The sequence below is a fragment of the Anguilla anguilla genome, chromosome 3, assembly GCF_013347855.1.
Source record: "Anguilla anguilla isolate fAngAng1 chromosome 3, fAngAng1.pri, whole genome shotgun sequence".
Classification (NCBI taxonomy): Eukaryota; Metazoa; Chordata; class Actinopteri; order Anguilliformes; family Anguillidae; genus Anguilla; species Anguilla anguilla.
The window spans coordinates 62,202,656-62,225,244 of NC_049203.1; the positions used below are offsets into that span (position 1 = coordinate 62,202,656).

The window sequence follows — 22,589 nt, forward strand, 5'->3', positions numbered from 1 at the left end:
ACGCGATAGGATTCGCACCAAAATATTTTACTCTTTAAGAATAGATTTTCTGTTAATGGGTGGCAATTAAAATGCATAACTGTTAGTCATAGAATTTTTAAATTATTCTATTACTGAAAATAGATTCAACTGTGTGTGTGTGTGCGCATACATGTATGCGTTCACCTGCATGTGGGAATGTGTGTTTGGTAATGTATAACGTGTTAACAATCTTTTTTATTTTAGCTTTCATTGTCACAGCTCTTCACCTTTATGAAATTTTGTTCAAGTCTTCTCTGAAGCTTTACTGTGCTCCTGTGTACTCTATATGTATGTTTTACTCAATACATTAAGGCAATAGTGTCTCTTTTTTTCTTTAGCAGTCTGGAGGACTATTTGGTGCACATTAAAAATGCAGGTGTAACTAATGACCACGTGTAACGCACTGAATTAAGTGAGTTAAGACTTGTCCTTTGCCTAATGATGAAATGAAGTCCACATTTCCTGTCTTCTTCCCATCACATTCATCCCTGCATTGATTTCATCATCTCACCCCATCTGCAAGGAATCAGTTAATGATGCATTCTAGACACATGAATAATTCATGTGTGCGCGCTGTTTGTGCATATTTATGACATCAGAAGGCTTCATCTTTACCATTTCAGTGTACGCACACTATCAATATTTATAGTACATATTTGGTCATCCATGTTGTCCCCTCCATTTTGGCTGTACAACTTTAAGCATCACAGCATCAACGTGTGCCAAAGCATTCTCTTATGCGAAATGGACTTGGAGCAAGTCATTCATTACATACCCAAGGCACTTAACAGATCTTGGCAATTAATTTGTGTTATCTGCACTTGTGGTTCGTGTAGTGTCTGATTACAGATATTGCTTGCAAAGTGTAGCCCAGAGCTTGTAGTTTAATGTTTCTTGCAGACAATGTACATCACATGGAGGCGAACTCAGTCAAATAGTGATGTTGCACATATTTAATGCTCCTTCTCATTTCAAATGCAAATATTTAATATCAAACAGGCAATCCGTGAGGGCAACCATTTGCATTTTGCTTGTACCGCGCACAAAGAGACACACAGTAGGTTATAAATAACATGGGGAATGTAATTCAGTGATCAAAGGTTCGAGAATCTTTTATTGTGTGAAATTTCATTTCCTCCGATCTATCTGTCTGCAAGATTAAGTGCAGGCATTACAAATGAGTGCCATTCATTTTGATGTCAAAGAATGTAGATGCTTTTGAAGGCTGCAATATCTTGAGAACAAGAGATGCCCAATACATTAGTCAGTTGAAGAATGGGGAATTGTGGCTCCTGCTGGATTCTCAGTATGCAGAATTATTATTCAGTGTTTTTATGTCTGGGCCAGCATTGTCCCCCCAGTCACTCTGATGACTGACTGACTCGCCCAAGCTAATGGCTGTCTTTACATCTAGTCGCTAAGATGGTGAAAATGCACTAATAAGTTGTACTATTAAAGCAGTCTGAGATTTTGAACGGCGCGTCACCCGTACCTCTGCGCTCTGTCGGAACAAACGCGTCGCGGTGTGGACTTCCACAGGTACGAGCTGGATGCTGGTTTACAAGTGGAAAACAGTCCACTTCCCCAGGCCCTACACCTGTCCTTCAGAGTTACTGCCAGTGCACGACAATTAATCCCATTCTGACAGAGATCTGTTTCAGTGTGCGGGGATCGAGCCAAGCTCTGTTCGTTTCCTGGGGTAAGCTTCAACAAACAGAATGGCCATTAAACAGCCAGGAACAACGTATTATCGCCAGTAATGCATTCACACACACACAACGGAACTGGAGAGGTCTGGAGCATGGTGAAAATCAAAACCCCTCACATTTAGTCTACGCCAGCCATTCCATTTGAAAATGACTACAGTTACTCCCCAAGTTCTGACTACAAGGTGTGGCGTGAAAACTGAACCATAGTGAGGTTTAATTATTTGCGATTTTTGGTATTTGAGTCCTCACAAATTGCATAAGGGGTTGCCATGCCAGTCTGAAAATGTGCGTGCTTAATTCATTAAAGCTGGCTTTTCACTAAATTAAACTGTGTGGGTTTGTTAAATGCCATGCACTTTTATAACAGTGCGTTATATATATATATATATATATATATATATATATATATATATATATATATATATGACTCACACTTAGCAATGTTCACTTTCTCTTGAGTTTGTAACGGCTCTACAGTATATCAAGCTATCAAGCATGAGATTTTGCAATATTTAAGAAAGTCTACAGTCTCAATGATTTCTGACAGAAATTATTTGAGCTTTGTAATTTCTCCCCACACTTTGTCTCTAATTTCAGCTAATAAATCCTCACCTGAAAAGAAGAAAAAAAAATAAAAATATGAGGTTATGCTCAAAATTTGATTTTTTTTTATTTTTATTTTTTTAAAGTGTCATTATACCGTTAATGATTTTGCTACCAGTAGAGGAAATGTCATCTGTCTGTTTCACAGAATAAAACGTGTAACAAGCACTTTCGATTCTGTTAAAATACAAAAGTGACAGGAGCCAAATGAACGACGTGCGTCTCGACGCCAGCAAGCCCACGCGTCGCACGCGGTCCCGCGTCTCCAAGCGCACGCCTCAGCGCTGACAGGCCGCCAGATGGACCCCCGGGGGGGGTGGGGGGGGGGGGGGGGGGGGGGGGGTCCGCGTCGTCCCTCAGGTGACCGTGGCGATTTGAAAATAAACAGGCCCTCGCGGCCCAGCTCCCTCCCAGATAAAGCAGCCCAGGGGACGCGGGTTTGGGGGACGGGGGTTTGGAGGGGGAGGGGGACGGGGGTTTGGGGGGGGCGGAGGACTGGTTCCCAGAGAATCGGAGAGGAAAAAGTGATTAGCATTTTAAACATGCATCAGGACCCACTTATGCTACCCCTGACTGCGTGGGGTGCGGGGGTTATCCCTTTAAATAGCTTTAATACCGGTGCATTATCATAGCATAGCAACAGTTGCCTTCCCTCAGCGATGGGGGGATGGCACACACAGACGCCAGGATTTAGAAGGCTGTCTGACTCTGACCCCTGTCCCCCCCTACCCCAACCCCCCTTTTCTTGGAGAGTCTCATGTCCCCTGATGACCAAGGATCCCTGGAACAATGGGGAAGGAACCCTGGGAGAGGGCCGTGGCTGGGGGGGGGGGTGTCACAGAGGAACAAAGCTGGGCTAATGCTTGCGCGCTGTGTTTTGCCCGTCTAATCCCCAGTGGGAGGGGGGCTCCTGTTTCTACAAGATGAGAACGGCGGTGTGCTGACCCCCAGAACCCCCACACACACCCCCCCCCCCACCCTCCCCCCCATCCCCCCTCTTCCTCCCCCACTCCCTTCCCCCTGTATACACACGCTTTGCTTCGCGTCATACAGCCTTCGGCGTGAAGCCAGTCACAAAGGCCCAAACTTTCACTGCGGTGGTGAAAGCGGAGACTGACAGCGGAGCTGTAACAGAGAGACGCCTATTATTGCTCGTTAAGTTTAAATTGCAAAACTTTGTCAGCCTTATTGTCATTGCTGTTATTGCTTCCCCATCTTTCACCCTCGCTCTTCGAGCCGTTAGTTTTTGTCGGTCTGCGCTTTAGGCTAAGCCGTTTTACCAGAGTCATCTTCTGAACATGACAAACTCAAGCCTTTTGTGTGCTGACAGAATATGGAAAGTTTTTTTTTTTTTTTTTTTTTTTTTTGTAACATGAATTGCTTCTTTTAAGAAGCAAGTTTTCACATTCAGTATCTCGTTTCATCACTTTTTCCTCAAGGGAAATTTTGGACGTTTTTCTAACTCGATTGTTAAAATGATTGACTCAAAGTAATGTAATAATAAAAAAAAAAGGTTTGTTTCAGTGCATTAATCATTCGCGTGAGCTGAACTCAACATGTGGCAATAATGTAAAGGAACAAAATGTATTATTAGGCTACAAACCACCCTTTGTTCTGTCTCGATACATTTGCGGAAACGTCTTTTGTTGTAAAATCTCATCATCTCGGCTACCAATCACCGGCTTGCCAGTTTAAAAATAACTGCCGCTTTGAAGCCCTATTTACATCTCTGTTGGGTAGCTGCCATGTTGTTCGCTCCATCAAATGATTAATGGATAAACCTCCTGAGATGGGTGCGATCAATTAAAAATAGATACTGTGGCGGTTGGGGAGAAGCGATTGAAATACAAAATGCAGCAATTACAGTGGCGGGTCGGCGTGAGTTTGAGTTGCGTCGATGATCAACGGCCCTTTTGCCGGAAAGTCATTTTCGTTTAATTTCCAAAGCGGTCTCCTCACAGAGGCGAAAGCGCCTTTGGCTTGCGGCGAGCCTGTGCGCTCGCGAAGAGGCGCGCATGGAGAGCGCTATAGCAATAATTGCAAAATGCTAAGGACCATTAGCGCAACAGAGCAAGATCAGAAATGAACTGGGCACAGATGGTTCTCGGGGAGAGAGAGCGCAATAGCACTTCTGCTTGTTTATGACGAAGCCCGGTTGGTGTGTGTATGTGTCTGTGGAGATTTCATTTCTCCCTCCAGATATTGTGAATGCAGAGAGAGATGCATCTGGAAGTGGATTCTGCTGACTGTGAGTTCATAAATCTGACATATGCACATTGTGTGAAGGATGCGGTGTTGTTTGTCATCATGCACATTTGTATTTATTTATTTTTTTCTTACACATATCCCCTCCATTAATTTTTGGTCAAGGTGAATATGCTCATAAACATAAATTCAAACACTTGCCAAAGCTGTGCTCTTAAAATAATTTGTTTGGTTGGGCCTGACCAATGTTAAATTTGTGACCAAATTTGAGCAATTCATTGTGGAAAATCTGGAGTTTTCTCCTGTTTTGTAATTGTTTCCTGCTGGTGATTATTTACAACACATTTGTTTTAAGCAACTGAGTGGTTGTAGTACTGCTTGAATTTATCGACTGTACGGCTGAGAAGTTTTTTTCTTTTTTTTTTCAACGAAACCCTAATGGCCCGAAATGCAATGACTCATGTGAAATCATTCTTTACTTCCACTGCTGAGCCGAAGGCCCATTCTTTTGATATATGGAGGGATTTGTTTTGATGGACTGGGAAGAGCAGCTCTCCAAATAAACGCTGATACACAGCAGCCACGCGTGTTTACATTTGCCCCCCCCCGACCATTCAGATACACAAAAACGGCCGTTTGTTTGGACGTCTGCGAGTCATGTGATACGAGGCAGGCTCTCGCGCGGAGGAGGCGGCGCGGCGCATTCGTTGATAAACGGCCAGCGGCAGCCGGCGGGACGGCACGACCGCTTGTTTGCTCAGCTGCTCCGCTAATGGCCGTGTATTCAGCCGCCCCGCTTTGGCCCGTTTTCCGGGGTTGACCTCCCGAGCGCTCGGTGCCCCTGAGCCGTTCGCCATGGCGATGCCTCGATCGGAGATGCCACGCGCCTCGCCGCGAAGGGGAGCGACGCCGTGTTTCATCTCGACTTGACGGTCACTTTGATCTGCTGCGCCAGACATTACCTGTGGCTTTGATGAAATCATTCTCGCCTTAGCTGTTCCCCCGGTCCCTCCTGGTAGACATTATTAGATCGGTGTCACCAGATAAATTGTCGGAGCAGAATTGAAGAAAAGAAGGGGAGTAAAATAAGAGGAAAAGGGAAAAGAAAGAGAGCTATGATAACCAGCTGCTACTCTGTGTTAAAAAAATCCCATGCTAGCTGGGTGATCTAATGTCAGGTCAAATACGACCGGCTCCAATCTGGCAGGGGATGAAAAACCATTGTAAATAAAGCCCATTATAGTACACAATTTATATCAGGCCCCCATCTTTCATTGAGGGAAAAGTGATGAAGGGCAGAGGTGTAGGAAATTGATGTCTTTGATATTTAAGGAATCATTCATTGCAGGAATATATAAATTGAGTTTGCCCTAGGTCAGCCGAGAGCTCCTTCATCCTGTCCAGCGCTAACTTTTCCACAACTTACAAATGCCGAGACAGTTAGGGGAAAATTGTTACCAAGGCGACAGGCTTTTTGGCTCCGAACGGCCGCAGAGCGAGGCTCTCCATCATCTGCGGCGGGGCTGTGAGGGACGAGGTTACGCGGGGCATTTAAATGATGCTTGCCTTTCCCCGGCCGAGGCTCTCCGCTCGGACCGCTCGCGCTTTTCTAGCGTTCGGGACGCCGGGAGCGGGAGGGAGAGAGCCGGGCCCTCCGTCTGGGGCGCGCGGATGACAGACGGGTGACTGGCGGATGGAGGAGACTGACGTACGCACGCGGCGTTTGAAAGGGGGAAGTGACCTCCACCGTGCCAGGGCCTGTCCCTTTGCCTGGCGGGGAGCAGCCGAGGGTGACGGAGCAGGTCTGCCTGCCTGGATTTTACACCTCGGGCCCCGTGGCAAATTGTCGCTATCGAATAGGCCGGTCCTCGGGGAGATCTTTCCAGACAGCTGAGGGACTGACCTTTGCGGTGACAGACCAGTGAAGGAGGGAGTTTTTCAGAGCATGGACAGCTCTCCACCTAAACACATTGGGGTTATTTTGGAACTGAATTCCACAGTCTTTGAATTTGTGCTGTACCACCATTGTGGGCTAAATGTGTTTCCTATGTTTTTTGCGGTAGCAGAATATTGCCTCGTTGCCTTGTCTACCTGACATTGGGAAGCTCTACAACTCTTGACCTATTTTTAATCAACCAGTTTCCTTAATTTTGACTTTGAAATTAATTTTTTTTTAAATTAGGTTACCTCTTCCAAAACAGTATGGCAGGCTACTTTTGGGAAAGAAGTCTCTTGAATTAAATCATGAGAAGGACAAATTGTGTGAAATAGTTATTATGTTTGTGGATAACAAAAGCACCAGGGCCCCAGTCAACTGACCTCCCAGGTCATGGCCTGTCATTTTTTCCTTGCAACCCGACTGTATTTTTGGCTGGTTGGTCAGCTCTGATATGTGAACCTGTCATCGTGTCATTAACAGAAAAAATAAAAAAAACTTTGAGGAATAATTAATTGCACTTACCTCCAAAGGTCAACCTGAATATATTAAGCCAAATTTCAAAGTTTATCGTGATTAGCATTGCATTAATGCTTTGTGATTGTGTCTGGTGTGCTTTCACCTTTCCCCGCTGAATTGATTCTCTCTGAGCCTCGGTAGGTTGTAGGTTGGAGATGCAAGTGTCACTATGAAATCTCACACCCTGCTCGTTTGAAGGGCTGCAATAAAGTTTTTTTTTTTTGTTTTTTTTGTGAATGCTTAATTTTAGAACTTTATTTTATTTTGCTGACCTTACAAAATTGCCCAGGCCATTAATCTGGCTGTAAATATGTCAGTGTAGAAAAATCAAGGAAGTCGGATGATAGATATACTTTTTTTTGGGCATTATTTAATGGGTTCGAAGACTGACAGACATTCTTTATGCCACCGTTGGGTTATAATGCTCTCATGCCAAAGGTCCTGCGGAGTAATATTTATAAACTTGTCAGAATGTAATCAGTGGGTACAAAATATGCATTTCATTATTATAATTATATTCCTGAAGAAAAAAAGCATCAGCAATATAATCATAATAATCACCAAATAATCACCAACTCCGGTCTTGGCAATGATTCCAGAGCCATTTTACCACTAACCAATAAGACTATAAAGCGCTACACTACGTCACCAACTATTCTAATCCAGCTCTCCGACTGTATCTTTCTGCCCTTCTGTTGTTACATTAGCGGTATTTAAATAAATCTGAATCCTATTCCCATGTAGTTCATATGCTTTGACAGTGTATTTCTGGTCTGTAGCATGCATTGTACAGTTTTTGTTCAATGATCTATAGCTGTGATTACACAGAAAGGACTGAAAGCTCTCTGTATAAAGCTGTACTGTTTTATTATGGTGCCTTGCATAATTAAATTGCTGTGTTTCATTGGCTGGTAGAAACCGCACAGTCCTGTGATACTTGAATATGAACAGGAATCAGGAAAAATGTAAGGAATTCTTTATATTCAGTTGCAGATTGTGACCTGCACAACTTGTAGTTACCTTTTGTAGAGCCACTTCATTCAGGGCAATTAAACAAAGTACAAATTCAGGAGACTGAAAAATTCTGCTTCTGATTTTCTTTTATTTTTCTTTTTTTTGAGTGCTCCCAGAACTCCCTAATCCTGCTGTTAATACATTAAACATATTGTAATGTGCCTTTTATTTGGTTGGGATAGCCTTTAATGTTCACAAATGTTGCCAGTGACCTATTACATTCACATTGTCTGCAGATGATATAGTTCAAATCTGTTAACAATAATAATAATAGTAATATAAATAATAATAAATACAGAAAATAAACCAGCTGAATTCCAAAGTAACCCCAATTTATGCAACTGACTTACTTTCTCTGTAGTGCCACAGTAAACTGAAAAGTGCTCCGTAATTCAATAAATAGCTGAGTACATTTTGCATGTATCTACTTGAACGAATGACTTCAGCTCATTAAAAAGTATCATTAAAAAGTGAGGTAATTTCAACACTTTAACTCAAACCTCTCTCTTAAGAAATCATGCATCATTAAATGAGCAAGCAGGTTTCACCATGGGTCATTTTGAAGTAGGGTTTGATGCTCCTTCCTGGTGTTTTTCCTCTGAGTGTGGATTTTTGCAATCATGACATGAGCATATTTTTATACTTCATTCTGTGGTCAGGCAGTAGAAGGAAGTAGCATGATTAATGTTGAGTAATGGGTTCTCACTGTCCCTGTGTTTTTCCAGTCATTGGTTAAAGACACTTTGACTAGCTTGCACTGTCTTTTAAAAAGAAAAAAAAAAACTTCACACACGTGAAATAAAAAAGGAAACGCATACTAATTGACCTGTCCAAGGAGAATGCTTATGCTGCGGTCTAATTGGTTATGCAGACTGTCCAGCTAAAAGGTGCCTGATTTTCCATTACTCCATGCTAGTAAACGATCACACCATTCTATGGGGTCTGAGATTGGCTTTGTGGCTTTTTTTCTCTCATGGAAACTGTGATCACGTCAGTGGTGCTCTAGACAGGCTGCACTAACACGCGTAGGTGAGCCTACAATTTGCACATGCGGTCTTAGGCCATGGAAACGGCACCGCCACGACTGCAGTAAGGTTCCCTTGGGGAGGAGGTAGCTACCGTACGGCTCTGCGTGAGAGCATCCAAGCCAGTGCTGTCACTGCATTCATTCATACCAGGGTTCATTACCTGGAGCTGAGTGAACACTTTCAACAGGGGCCTAAATCAGATCATCCATCTCCTTAAATGTGCGAAAGTTTTACTCTTTCTCACTCTGACACGCACCTCTTTCTCTTTTCTCTTTTCTCGGGCTCCATTTCCTCTGTTCCTCTCACCTCCCTCACTCCCTCTCCCGCTCTCAATTCTGTCTGTTTTGGTTTACTCAGGATAGGTTGACTTTGAAATGATGCTCTTGTCACACCCGGAGTGCTGAAGTTAAAGTTCTATAAATTTCTTTGATTTAAACTCATCTTGACCTTAAACACAGGCTTCTTCTCAGGTAATCCAAATTGGATAAGAATTTGGAGCAGTAAAGGGCCACCGAATATATTTTGTTCAGTAGGTGACTCTATATCATGTGTGCATGTTAGGGGTGGCACTTCCAAGGATCCAGTGGAGCGCTTTAATTTAATATCTTGGCCATTCAAGGTGCCTTATTTTTGAGCCATTGCTGGTCGTATGAATAGGTCCTATATGATAAATTGATTTATACTTGATGAGTGATCTGTTATTGCCATGTTTAAACTATTATGAAGGCTTTTTATACTCTGTTTAGGCTGCAGGATGTAAGTGTAGTACAATACTGGGGAAACTGGGAAGGTGACTCAGAGGTTGTAGGTTCGATTCTCAGGTGGGGCTGTGTTGTTGTACCCTTGAGCCAGGTACTTAATGGGAATTGCTTCATTAAATATCCAGCAGTATTAATTGATATTATGTGAAAATAAAAGCTGTGTAAGTCACTCTTGATGAAAAGCACTGGCTAAATGACTGAATGTAATAACTGTAATGTAAAACTGCTGTATTAAGTATGTTTTTAATGTAGGTAAGCAATAGTAAGCAAGTAGATAATGGGCAACTTAAATTAAGCTTAGATTCATTAAGTTTTAACATTATTACTATCAACATCATTACTATAAACATTATTACGATAAACTTGCTCACTTTTCTTAATTCGCTTAAAAATCTGCTGAATTAAGTGCTAATTGTGAGCTAATAAGTTTAGCTCCCTTAAGTGTATTTCCCATCTGTATACATAAGCTATTAAGGAAGTGTAACCCATTGGTATTGTGGTAGTGATTTATTTCATCATAAGAGCAACGAGCAAAATCTCTGTTGTTTTCCCGACTCTTGTTCCAGTGTGCCTATTAATTTGGATTTGGCCGTGTGCCCGAAGCACTGGTAGAAAAATAAGCCCTTATTAGCTCTTAGCGTGTGGGAAGGTAACACTGACATTAGTATTGCCTTGGCAGAGGACTGACCTATGCGAATGCGCTTTGAACAAAACACTTCCTGTGACATTCCGTTATTTGATTCCCGGCGGTAACCTTGGCAGCCGGCTCAATCATGGCCTATTAATTCCAGTCACGGCTCCACTGTATTGGTCCCTGCATCCTCCTGACAGATTCGATGCACCCTGAATACCAGCCAAGCAAGGAGTATTTCTCAAGTTCCTCAGCCTGAAACCTTTTATTAATTTTATTGGGGGGGGGGGGCGGGAGGGGGGGGGGGGGGGAGAGAGATTATTTTCCGTTTTCGTTATAAATGTGTACAAAATCTTTCTTCGGGGGCTTCCTGTTGTTGTCCATCAATAAACTGTCTCAAAATGCGACCACTCTTTCTTTCGGGACCTTTTCCGATCCTCGAGTTATGTTTCTCTCATGTTTATGAAACCTTGAATTATGCTCGTGGCCTCAGAGTGTTCATTCTCTTCACCACCAGCCACTTTCTGGCTCGTATCTTTTAATACAAATGCGAATTGACAGAAATTCAATAGATCTGCAGTAGGCTAGCTGGCTGAAGCCCAGATGTCCAGTCTCTTGAATGTGTGTGTACTGTACGCAATCAAATCATAGCCATGTGGTGCTAGATTAAACAGACCCCTAGGTAGCCTGGTTACTGTCTAGTTAGACAGCATTTCCAATGTCTACATAGTTCTAAATGAAAAAATCAGTGTGATGTGTAAACAAATATGCAAATGGACTGATTCCTTTAAAAGTTTTATAAAAGTTTTATTTTCATTTTGATCACAGCATGTAGCTGGCAGTGCCTCACAGAATCTGGCTGGAAATGATTTTCTCTGTCTTGAAATAGTTATTTAATGATTTTTGGTTTGAATAGTTTAATTGTTTAATGAGCTACTACATTTAAAACTTACAAGTTTTTTGCCAGCCATAGTCATTTGTATTGGCAATTATTTTCTTTGGCACAGACATACAGAATTATAAGTCAAATTTTAAATCTCATATTTTGTAGCACTAATGTATCTTTAAACAAGATAATTTATGTTATTGTTATTTGTGTTATTTAAAGTAAACAAAATTAGTATTTTTAATGAGGTGATGGTGGGGGTGGGGGGGCGGGCGGGCGGGCGGGGGAGTCGATGAGAAGGTTTGGGAGATGAACATGGATTCATGGACTTATTGTACATGAATATTGTCTGTAATTGTGGATCTCCTTTCTCCGTTCAGTCCTGTAGTTTCACCTGCTTCACTTAGCGAGAACAGACAGGTGAGCGACGTCACAATGTTATTCCGCTCGGCCGTGAATGTACACGTGCTTGTGTGCTCGCATTGGAGCTTTCGCATTCAGACTGCAAATGTACCAACCCACCCCCACATGGAGAAGGGAGCTAGTGGCTTCAGTCCGGGAACCTCATTCTCCATTCAGTCCACAACTGCCAGACAGTGGCTGCTGTCTCGGAGGGAGATGGATATAGTCCCGGCACTGAGGAGCAGACACAATCCGAGCCGTGCTCTGGTGGCGGGCAGGTAGCATTCTGTGCGCTGCCACGTCCGTTAGCAAGCTCGCGCGTGCCTACTGGCTCTCTGGACGCTACAGCTGCTTTTCACAGCGAGCTGCGAGCTTCTGTTTTTCTTTCTGTTTTGATCCAGAAACTTCTATAGGGTCAAATTCTCGGTGACACGTTTACATCGTTTTTCTGATCTCAGTAGGAAAACTCGAATATTCTGGTTATACTGGTGTCCATGTAGACACCTTCTGAAAAAAACGAAACATGGTTAAGCCCTCATTCCAAATATGCAAAATCCAGATAGGATAGGTTGGATATGCCTCCAATTATAGACTCAAATGAAAAGCATGTAAACACCTTATTTCATTTAAGTCAACACAGTTGGCACACACAGGCCTACACATTCGCAAAGTGTCTTGGGTGTTGATGTCAGTCAGCTGTTTCACTAGAGCAAGCAGAAAGCTCTCGCTTCTGGAGTGACGAGGCGACAGAAATCTTCAGTTCTGTATTAAAACAATTTCAGTTTGTGGACAGCAGAAAACATTGGAATAGTGATTTGTTTAAGCAGACAAAAATAATAGGTACTGAGTTTAGTTGAAGCACAGAGTAAATTTGACAAAGGTGGACAAACGCAATGTATTACAGCTGTCAATGTTAACTCGTGAAACTAATGCAATTCATTTAAATTATAATTATTAATAATTATTAATTACTTTGGGTAAGGATTCGACTGTAGATGGGGGAATCTGGCTGAAGATAGTATAGTAGATTGGAAATGTTTTAATTGATCTGCACTTATGGGCTCCTACATTTCATGAGTTAGCATGCCGATGTTTGCGGTCCTTGTTAAAGAAACAAAACAATACCAGTGGTTCACACCCAGCAAATCTTAAACATTTCTAGAACATGAACAAATTACTGGAAGAGAGATGCCATCCTTTAGCACTGCCTGAAGTACATAAATGGAATATTCAGCTGACCTTGTATATAGGAATAAGAAAGGACTACTGGCTTCAGGATGAAGGCGTAATTCTAATATGACCCTAACCAGAAAAAGGATTGTTATTTGGAATATTGTGTGCATGTATATGTGGTCATTGAGGGTCTTACGCATAACTAAGGATAAACAGCTTGTCCATGTCTTCAAGGAATCTTCTTTATTATTATTATTGTTGTTATTATTATTATTATTATTTTTATGTCAGTGTGTGATATTTCTTTTATTTAATATTGATGTGACCAGGACTGTTGGGATTGGCACCTGCCTGCGTATGAAATCAGTCATTTTTGTCGGGTGTTTTTGTTTTTTTTTGGCTGTAATTTTGGTTTCAGTGAATAAAATGACAAAACTGGCCATATCATATCACACGAATCAAAGAGATGTCACATCTTATGTAATGGCAGTGCTGTCCCTGGTTTCACAGCATGTGTAGGCACATTGCCTGTGTTTACAAATTTAGCCATATGCCCCATTTGGGCAATATGTGTACTCACTGTGTTATTTTTTAATGAGATATTGGGGACTGTAATTTAATTGCTGGATGGAATAATAATTTCATAAGGAAATTTCATGTCTCATAATTGACTGAGGATCTTCATATCTGTTTTTTTCTTCTTCTTTTTTCCATGCTTAGTTAATCAGATTGTGGTACCGGGGAAGCCTACAGTTTTGCCAACCTGTGCTGACTGATGCTTTTAGCGACCATAAAGTCTATTACATGCCTTCAGTTTCCATGTCTGTTTCATCAAGAGCTTTTTGGTGAACCGGGAGGCTAAAAGGGTCCAATGTGAGCCTCATTTACAGCGAAAACGCAGCAACAGCGCTAGCGTCACGGGAGCATGATGCTGCGGTAATAGCTCACCTTGTCAGAGTCTGCTGCTTTGCATTTTACAACGAACGCTCTCCTGGAAAAACACAGCAAAGCGATCAAGTGTCTTGTTTTGAAAGCACACACACGCGCGCAGAGAAAAAAGGACACGGCGCTCTGTGATGCTATTTGGGAGAAGAGGAGGTGATTTCACGCCCCGCCTGTCTACCTCTTACGGCGGTGTTTTACAGAATATCAGACATTATGACCGAATTCACCGGCAACTGTTTGCCGTTGCGAGCCGGGCCCCTTGAACGTGATTGCCGGTGTATTTGCGCGCCGTCTGTACACCTGAGTAGAAGAGTGCTTCTGCGGTAAACGTCTGACCGCGCTCGGTGTACGCCTCCTCACGTTCACACAGCCCTGAGAGCTTCCTTAAAAAAAAAAAAAAGCCTTCCTGTACTGTGCTTTGCCTGGAATGCTTCACAGAAACGAACCGACCATTACAGCCTTTGCATTGTTAAAAAAAAAAATAATAACGATGATAATAATGGTGAAACTTGAGAGAGGCTTACACAGTTGTACTGGATTCACAACATTCCTGCGTGTTTGTGTTTGTGTCTCATGTTCAGTTATACTGTGCTTGTGATCACACCAGCCAGCAGAACGGCATGTTTCCTCTTTTTTTAAAAGCGCTATAAATAAGAATGAAGAATTGGTGGTGATGAATTGATGGATGGCTATAACCAAGGAGAGATCCGGAGGGGGGGGGGGGGGGGTGGTTGAGGGGGGGTCGGGGAGATCCGGAGGAGGGTGGGGGGGTGGTTGAGGGGGGGGGGGGGGGCGGGGTCGCGGGGCTTTCTGTGGACTGAAGGCATCTGTCTGGGAGTGGCTATAATTGGCGGCGATGTTGTGGCACCGTCTCGTTATTACGGAGCCCAGGGGAAGGAGACATCCAGCCCTCCTCCTCCTCCTCCTCCTCCTCCTCCTCCCCAGCGTTTGACTGTTCGGCTGCGTCTCTGCTGGCGCCGAACGCCGCGCGCCCCGGCCGCCCCGAGCCTGTTGCCTGCTTCATTAAAATACGGAAAATGAATATTAATATCACACGGGCTTAAAGCTGCGCTAACCACGGGGGGGGCGGCGGCGGCAACATTTTCAGGCTGGGTTTTTTATTTATATATTTATGTATGTATTTATTTATTTATTTATTGTATTTTATTTAATTCATCAGTCATGGTTACAGAATCTGGTCTTCAGGGTCCAATCATAGATCGTATAATTGCGCCTAATCAACATGCGTGATGACATCAGTGGGGTTTTTTTTCTTCTCTTCTTTTTCTTCATCATCTTGTTTTTCATCATTTTCTCCCGATCCTGTTTGAAATCATACTACCTTCAGAAGTGGACGTGGGAGGCCTGCTGAAAACGAGCACATGCAGTATGTGCTCTCAAGTTTCAAAGGCCTTACCCAGAACTGCACTGTGATATTTCACTTGGGTCAACATAAATGGGCAGTGTAGTTAAAAGGTTGAAAAAAGCAGGATTGCTTTCGATTGCTGGAAATGAAAACATAGTATTATCTAATAGTTGAACCTCTTCACAATTACCTTTGTGCTCTTTAAATAGGTAATTAGAGAATGTTCTAATTGGTCCAGACCACAAATTCTACCCAATGTGAAAAGATTACAATTACTCTCCTTTTTGGAATTGGATTGTTGGAGGGGAGGAACAGATTATTATTACAAATGACGTTTTAGGGAATGTACTTTAAATATAGTGCAATATCAATTCATGTTTAGATTGTAACTATCTACATGCTTTTTGTGTAATGCGAAGTATATACTTGGATAAAACTGAACAAAACTTGAATGAGTAAAAATAGCTATGCGTTGATGAATTATTTCTCCAGTATTATCCAGGCCTGGATGTACTCCCATTGGACAGGCAGTTTTTGGACAGGTATTTAGACCATGCTAACAAAATTAAAAATCAAGGGAGGACTCTGTTTACAAGCTAGCTGAGTTTATTGTGGTCACACGGGGAGACAGACTCAGGTGCAGGTATGCCCAATTAATTTAATTTAGAAGGATTGTGAAGCCGTGGGTTTATTATTATTCCGGTGGAAATTCTTATTATACATATAACTTTTTCCAGGGAAAGTTACAACAGCCAAATAAAACATAATACAGTTTGGAGCAAATGAGGAACTGTTTGTTTCCAAATTACTGTGTGATGCTGCTATGAATCTTTTCATCCTGATTGACACAGAACTGCTCTGAAAACCTGTTCTGCAATCCAATCCCTCTGCTTGCTGGCTAGTTCTGATGCCCACTATGTTTTTAAAGATATTTTTAAACCCTGTTGGTTTTTTTCTTTTCTTTTGTGGACTGCTCCTTATTGATGAGTAGATTCTCGATGCACTGAAGAATGTAGTTGTGAAACCTTTGTTTATGACAAAAAACTTTTGTCACCTTTGTAGCTGTTAATTGTAGAAAGTAACCTTTGACTGAACATAGATGCGAGGAGTGCGTCTGTTCTTGTTTTATAGGATCTGACTGCTGCTTTTGGTAGAGTAGATCATGCAATTTTGCTCCATTGCCTCCAAAGTGGAGTCTCCAGCACAGTGCTCAATTGTTGAAAATTGAATTTGATAGAGAGACGACACCGTATTACCCTCGGAGATACCACTTCCAAAATGGTTTATCGTATGGTGAGTACCACAGGGATCCATTTTCTGCTAATTTGTCTATGTGCCCACCCCCCAATCCCCACCCCCCCCCTTAACAGTATAACTAGAAGCACAACATTAGCTTGTATAGCTATGCATGACACTCAGCTGTATACCTCAGGGTGACCTCATCATAACAGTGCCATTAAGCATCCAATAGAATGCCTGGAAAACATAAACTTGGATGCCTTAACAGATTTATTCGAACGTAACCAAGATGAGACTGAAGTTTAAATATTAGAATCAAAATACCAAAATAAAATAACATATCTACAGGGCTACAAGGAAACATTAAACCAGAGGTGGGAAACCTAGGTGTAATCTTAGATTCATACTTGAGCTTTAAGCCCCATTTAAGAAACACTAAAGTGGGTTTTTTTCACCTTCAGAACACAGTGAGAATTAGATCCTTTCTTTCACAGTCTGATGCTGAAAAATTAATTCACACATTTGTCTGAAGTAGGCTAGATTATTGTACTGCTCTTTTCTCTGGCCTTCAAAAGCACAGTGTAGAAAGATTACAGTGTATCTCAAAATGCTGCTGCTAGACTATTGACCGAAGCAAGGAAGAGAGCTCATATTACCCTAGTACTTGCGTCTTTGCACTGGCTGCTGCTTTGCACTGTTTGTTTTAGAATTGATTTTTCTAATTCTTAAACTTGTTTTTTTAAGCCCTGAATGACTTGGCAACCAGGATACATTGCTGGAGTTTTGGAAAAATGTCAGCCCAAGCAATACCCTCTGATCTGCTAAGATAGATGCTGGACTTCTCTGTATCCCGAAAGTTGAGTACAAAAGAGCAGACAAATCTTTCTTTTCCTTTCATATTCCTAGACTGCGAGTCAGTCCTGGTCCTACAGGTCAGAGATGCACCAACTGTGTAGCTGGTTTTAAAGGTGTTCTGAAAATGCGTCTTATATTGTGCATTAGCTTTTGGTTCATTTGTGTTGCATTTTATGCTTTTATTCAAATTCTTTCCTTTAGCCTTGATTTATTTGTTTAATCCTGCTTTTATTTATTTCCTTTTAGTGTTTTAGTATTCTCCCTTTCTATTTCCCTTTTTTTTTTGTCTTCTTGGAACAAGTGTTATTATAATCTTTGTATGTCACATGTTTTCAGTAAACACTATATGCTACAAATAATTTTTATGAAAGATGTTTTATAAATACATAATAATAATACTTATTATTGTGTGATATAATAGTGTGTAAAATAGATTATTTATGGTTATGGTGATTATGAAAAAGATGTTTTTGAAGAACGGAATGCTGTTAAAAGACCAAGGGTTAAGGGTGATGATTTAAATGATTGAATATGATGATGATTAAGACAAGTCGATAAGGATTAGGTGAATTATGGTTGGGATTGTGAAGACGTTAATTACTGAGATGAGGATAATGAAACGGGTCAAAATCGCATTTCATGACAATTAATTCAGCCATATCTTTTCTCATTTATTTTCTTGAACTATTTATCCATTCTTTGAAATAAAACACATCTTTTAATCGAATATAAATTACATTTATACTTGAATGAACTTTGTATATCTGCAGTACTACCATTTCCTTTCAAAGTACTGGAAGTCCAGGTGATCTCGAGAACTTCAAGATATATTAACAGAGTCTAAGCAACAGAATCTGCAGTGGGATAGCTTGTCTGAGTCCTTCGGGTAGATAAAGCATTAATGTTTAAAGCGGTGCCAAGGCTACATAAATTTAGGGTAAAGTGTGACCTAATATATTTTGGAAAGATTAGAAATCATGGATAGATAAAACCTGTTAAGGGAGAAATCTGAAACCACTTCCTGCTGGCTCTCCATTATAGCACGAGAGAGAGCGGCTTCTGAGTGAGGCTTTCCGTTGAGGTTCTATGGAAATCAGAGGAGTGACAAATAATGAGCCGTAACATCATTCAGGGGGAAGAGGACTTAATTTGGCAGGGTGTAGATCACCTCGCTGTTCAATAGGGGCTTCTCTGACCTGGCAATAGTCAGCACTCCGGCACATTAGACGTAGTTCGGCTGTGGCACACTGAAGATAATTACTGCGCTGACTGTGCAAATTTTGGTGGACACATGGACAAGAGTGTGCTGTCCTGAAATGCTGTTGCTATGTTCTCGCAGGCCTACTGTTGCATGAAACACAAAAGTTAGAGAGAAATATTCAGTTAAGTTTGTTGAGTATATGTATGTATGAGAACAATACTGGGAAGTTTTAAGCAATACAATTTCAGCGTTCCGTATAGTGATTCCCTGCATTTACTATTATATGTTAGAGCAAATAAAATAAGTAGAGACGCAAAGACAGTGGCAGAGAAGGATGAGGTTTAATTTTGAATTTCTATCATCGCAGTGAATTTTTGCAGGACCACAACCATAATAATTCTCTTCCACCCCCCCACCCCAAAAGCCCCCCCAAATGCAATTGGGAATAATGGCGCATGCCCTGAAACTAGAAATGCATCACTTCAATTCAAGTTTACTGCAAGACTCCTATTAGTTAACAATGAATTATTAATTAAAAAATAGTGAGTGCGCTCGTTGGAGAAATGGGCTCGGAGTCCTTGGAGTAGAATCACTAAGGGAACGCGAAGGTCAAATTAAATAGGCTTCCACATGAACTATTTAATGATAAAGAAGAACGAAAATTAGCTATAATTGGTTTAAAATGTCGAAATGCAAAGGACTCTTACAGGGCCTGCAGTCAAATTAATATTTTCTTCAGTAGTCTTTGAGCAAAGTTAATAAGTCTTCAATTAACCATGTAGAGTCGAGATTGTGGGCCCCTTGCTTTCATTAAGTGTTTTTTTGAAGTGTTTTGCATGTACCCCCTACCACATATCACAGTAGATTTCTGTGGAGAAAAGATATTAAGATGTATTGGTGTGTACTGGGGTAGAATACACAGCTTTAGACTGAGTCTCTGCTTTTCTCTCTCTGTATACCAAAAGTCCAAGAAAATCACTATTTTATTATTTCGGACTTGACAGATTATTTTAGAGTATCTGTAAATAGCACATACTGATAAGAAGATGTTTGTTTTTTTTGGCAATTTTTATTGAATTCAGAAGATGGTGACCAGATGACCCAACAGAAGCCTAGCAGGAATACAGGAGTGTTTTTGTCCTCAGAAAATGTGAAATATTTTCTTAGAAATATGAAGCGATCAAAATAAGCCAATATCTTATTATTGCAGATTAGAATCAAGTTAACTTTTTTAACTACTCCTGAGTTAGAATCATGTTAATGTGCTCCTGAATCTGAAGTATGGTCATATTAATGTACCCCTGAATTACAATCATGTACTACAATCATGTTAAAAGACATTTGGAACATTTGTAAAATTAAATAGCTATGTTACTTTGTTTTAATAGTATATAAACCCAGGTTATGCACAAGAGTATAAATCCTTTAGAGGCATTTGCTGAAATGGTAAATGTCAAACTATCCGAAAAGCCATTTTGATCTCCTAGATATATAAATAAATACATTTTTAGAAAGAATAAAAATTGCATGTAGTGGAATGCTCCATTACCACCAAGTTAAGTGATTCTAGGACGAAAATCAGAATGTGGAATGCCAAAAAATGCCCATTCCAGTATGTCTGGATCCATCCAGTGCCACAAAGCCACAGAAGATGTGTAAAGTTTCCTCTTGATGACAAAAGAAAAAAAATTTGATCCTAGGAATGAAAAAAAAATCTGCTCCAGGGATATGTTCACCAGCAGCATGTTTTGTGCTAAAAAGCTGCGGCTGATGTCAACCCATCTGTGAAACGTAGAAGAGAAGTTGCTCTGGCTTTTGGCCTCTTATGTTATTATCCTGGTGCTTCTGTCAGAATTGAGAGAAAGATGGGTTTAAAAATATAGTCGCAGAATTTCCTGAATACCTTGTTCCCTCTGTTAAGAATCTGTGAAAAATAGGACACTGCAGCATGGTAATCATTCAAAGCACACATCTGTGACTACAAGTAGATGGTTAAAGGAAAACAAAATCAATGTCCTAGAAGGCTACTGCCGTTTCCACACTTCAGTGAGATACAGCATTAGTGTTCCTACTCAGAGAAGCAGTTCTAGCAGGAACAAAGAATTCTTAGAGCTGGTCAAATTCTCACTTGAGGAGTGAGTCTAATTTTGTCTTTTGAAAATGGAACCTGAATCTCATAAAAGGAAGGAAGTATCATATACGTTATACGATATATATATCATATCATGTAATTGTCCAAGGAGGGAAGAGTTAACTTTATTGTATTTCTGTGGCAAAATCATACAATTAAAAATAAGTTTCTGCTCCATACGTGTTTCATTCAAACACAAATGGTAATATTTTCATATAGAAAATATAGGTGTGTGTGTGTGTGTGTGTTCTTGTCTGTTTAAGAAACATTCAGTAATTAAATCTGGCACAGAACCATATATATTAACTGTTTTGTCTCGCCATTGTTGCCTTGAAAGAGTCATGTTTCTTTCTTGAGCAGTACTTGCACACTCGCATTACATTAACCTCCAGACCCACCCCCCCACCCCCTACCCCCTTAACCCCCCCCCCCCCCCCCCCCCCCCCCTTTTCTCCCAGCGAGCCGCTGCTGGCTTAACACAAATCTCAGTTCTCATGCGCAGCTCAAACATTTCAGACCTTTCAGAGGGACCCCCGCCATTCATCAGCGGCTCTAATCTGCGTGACCTCTGACCCCTTCCCTCCCCGCGCCCCTCAATGCTAGCCCGCCTGAGCAGATCAGCAGGCCGTAACGGGCTTTAAATGCCCGGCACAATGGCTCTATTGCCGAGGCTAAAGGCGGCGCTGCTCGCCGACTGCACCCAGCGATGTTGCCTCTGATAGCGCGGCCCCGGCCCCAGCTGTTTGGATTATCCGGCCCCTTTAAACAAGAGGAGGCCTAAGCTAGCCTCTTAATTGATACAAAATTCAGATTGAAAGGGGGATTTGGCCCAGTGGCACTGAAAGAGGAGCTGGCCTGAATGGCATTGTTCCGTCCTCGGCGGCGGCGGCGGCGGTGGGGCCGCCATGTTCCTCCATTTCGTCTTTCTCTCCAGCTGCAGCTGGGCTTTGTGTGTTCTGGGTAGCACAAGTGGCCTTCACCGTCTTTGCTGTCATTGGGAGACCCGTCTCAACACTCTGAAACTGTTTGTATTCATTCTTTCCCCGCCATTATAGTTTTATTTGTTTATTTATTTATTTTTTATTTTCTCTCACCTCCCCTGGTTTCTCCATGACTCCTCTCCCATTCTGTATTTTTGCTTTCTTTCTTTCCTTTTTCTTTCCTTTGTTCCTTGTTGTCAATACCTCCACTTTTCAAACTTCTCCTCTTAAATTGTGTTGGCGCAGTATACATTTCTTCCCTCAATTTGGAGGTCAATACCAGGAGATGATAGCTTGGGCCCTGGTGATGGAATTTGAGTCAATGGCCTGCTTGCCAGGACAACAACAGACGGCCGGCTGCCCAGGCATTCATTGTTCTGGAGGGGCAGTAATAATGTTGCTCTCTTTTGTAGAGAGAGCTCTTGTATAAATGCATGGGGGGTGAGGGGGGTGAGGGGGGTGCGGGGGGGGGGGGGCACAACTGAATTTGAAAAGTTCTCCGGCTCTACTTTCCCTTCTGGTTGTTTAATGGAAAAGCAATGTATTACTGAAGCTGAATCTCCACATGAACTGAAATGAATAGGAACAGGACAGTGTAGCCTGTTCTGAAAAAGGAAATAAGGTCAGCTCAAGGACTCTGTGATGAGGCCTTTTGGAATGATAGGTGGGGGGAAAAAATGTATAAAGAAATAATTTGGCTTGTTTGGCACACGCGGCTAAAGCGCTGATTCACGGTGCAGTGATGCTCCCCACAGTCTGGAATCTATTTCCGCAGTCCCGCACCAACTGTGGCCGGGAGCCCCACCATATTGTGTATAATTTTCCAATATGTTTCCCCGGAAGGTAGGGTTTCAATCATCAGGGCAATTCCTGCATAATTGTGCAGTAATTGCTCCGGTCAGCATTTCAAATATGGAGTTGAAAATAGCACTTTTCGGTGGATTGCATGGCAAAGTTGTTGTGTGGATTTTATTTCTCTCCAAC

General features: G+C 41.7%; 1 long non-coding RNA gene across 1 annotated transcript in view; it reads left to right on the forward strand.

The window, feature by feature from the left end:
- LOC118223019 overlaps positions 1–17,976 on the forward strand; it is a 125,426-nt gene extending 107,450 nt beyond the window's left edge. The window contains exon 3 of the long non-coding RNA XR_004764382.1: positions 17,183–17,976. This is a non-coding gene — a long non-coding RNA (uncharacterized LOC118223019). The remainder of the gene's footprint in view (positions 1–17,182) is intronic.
- Positions 17,977–22,589: the final 4,613 nt, after the last annotated feature.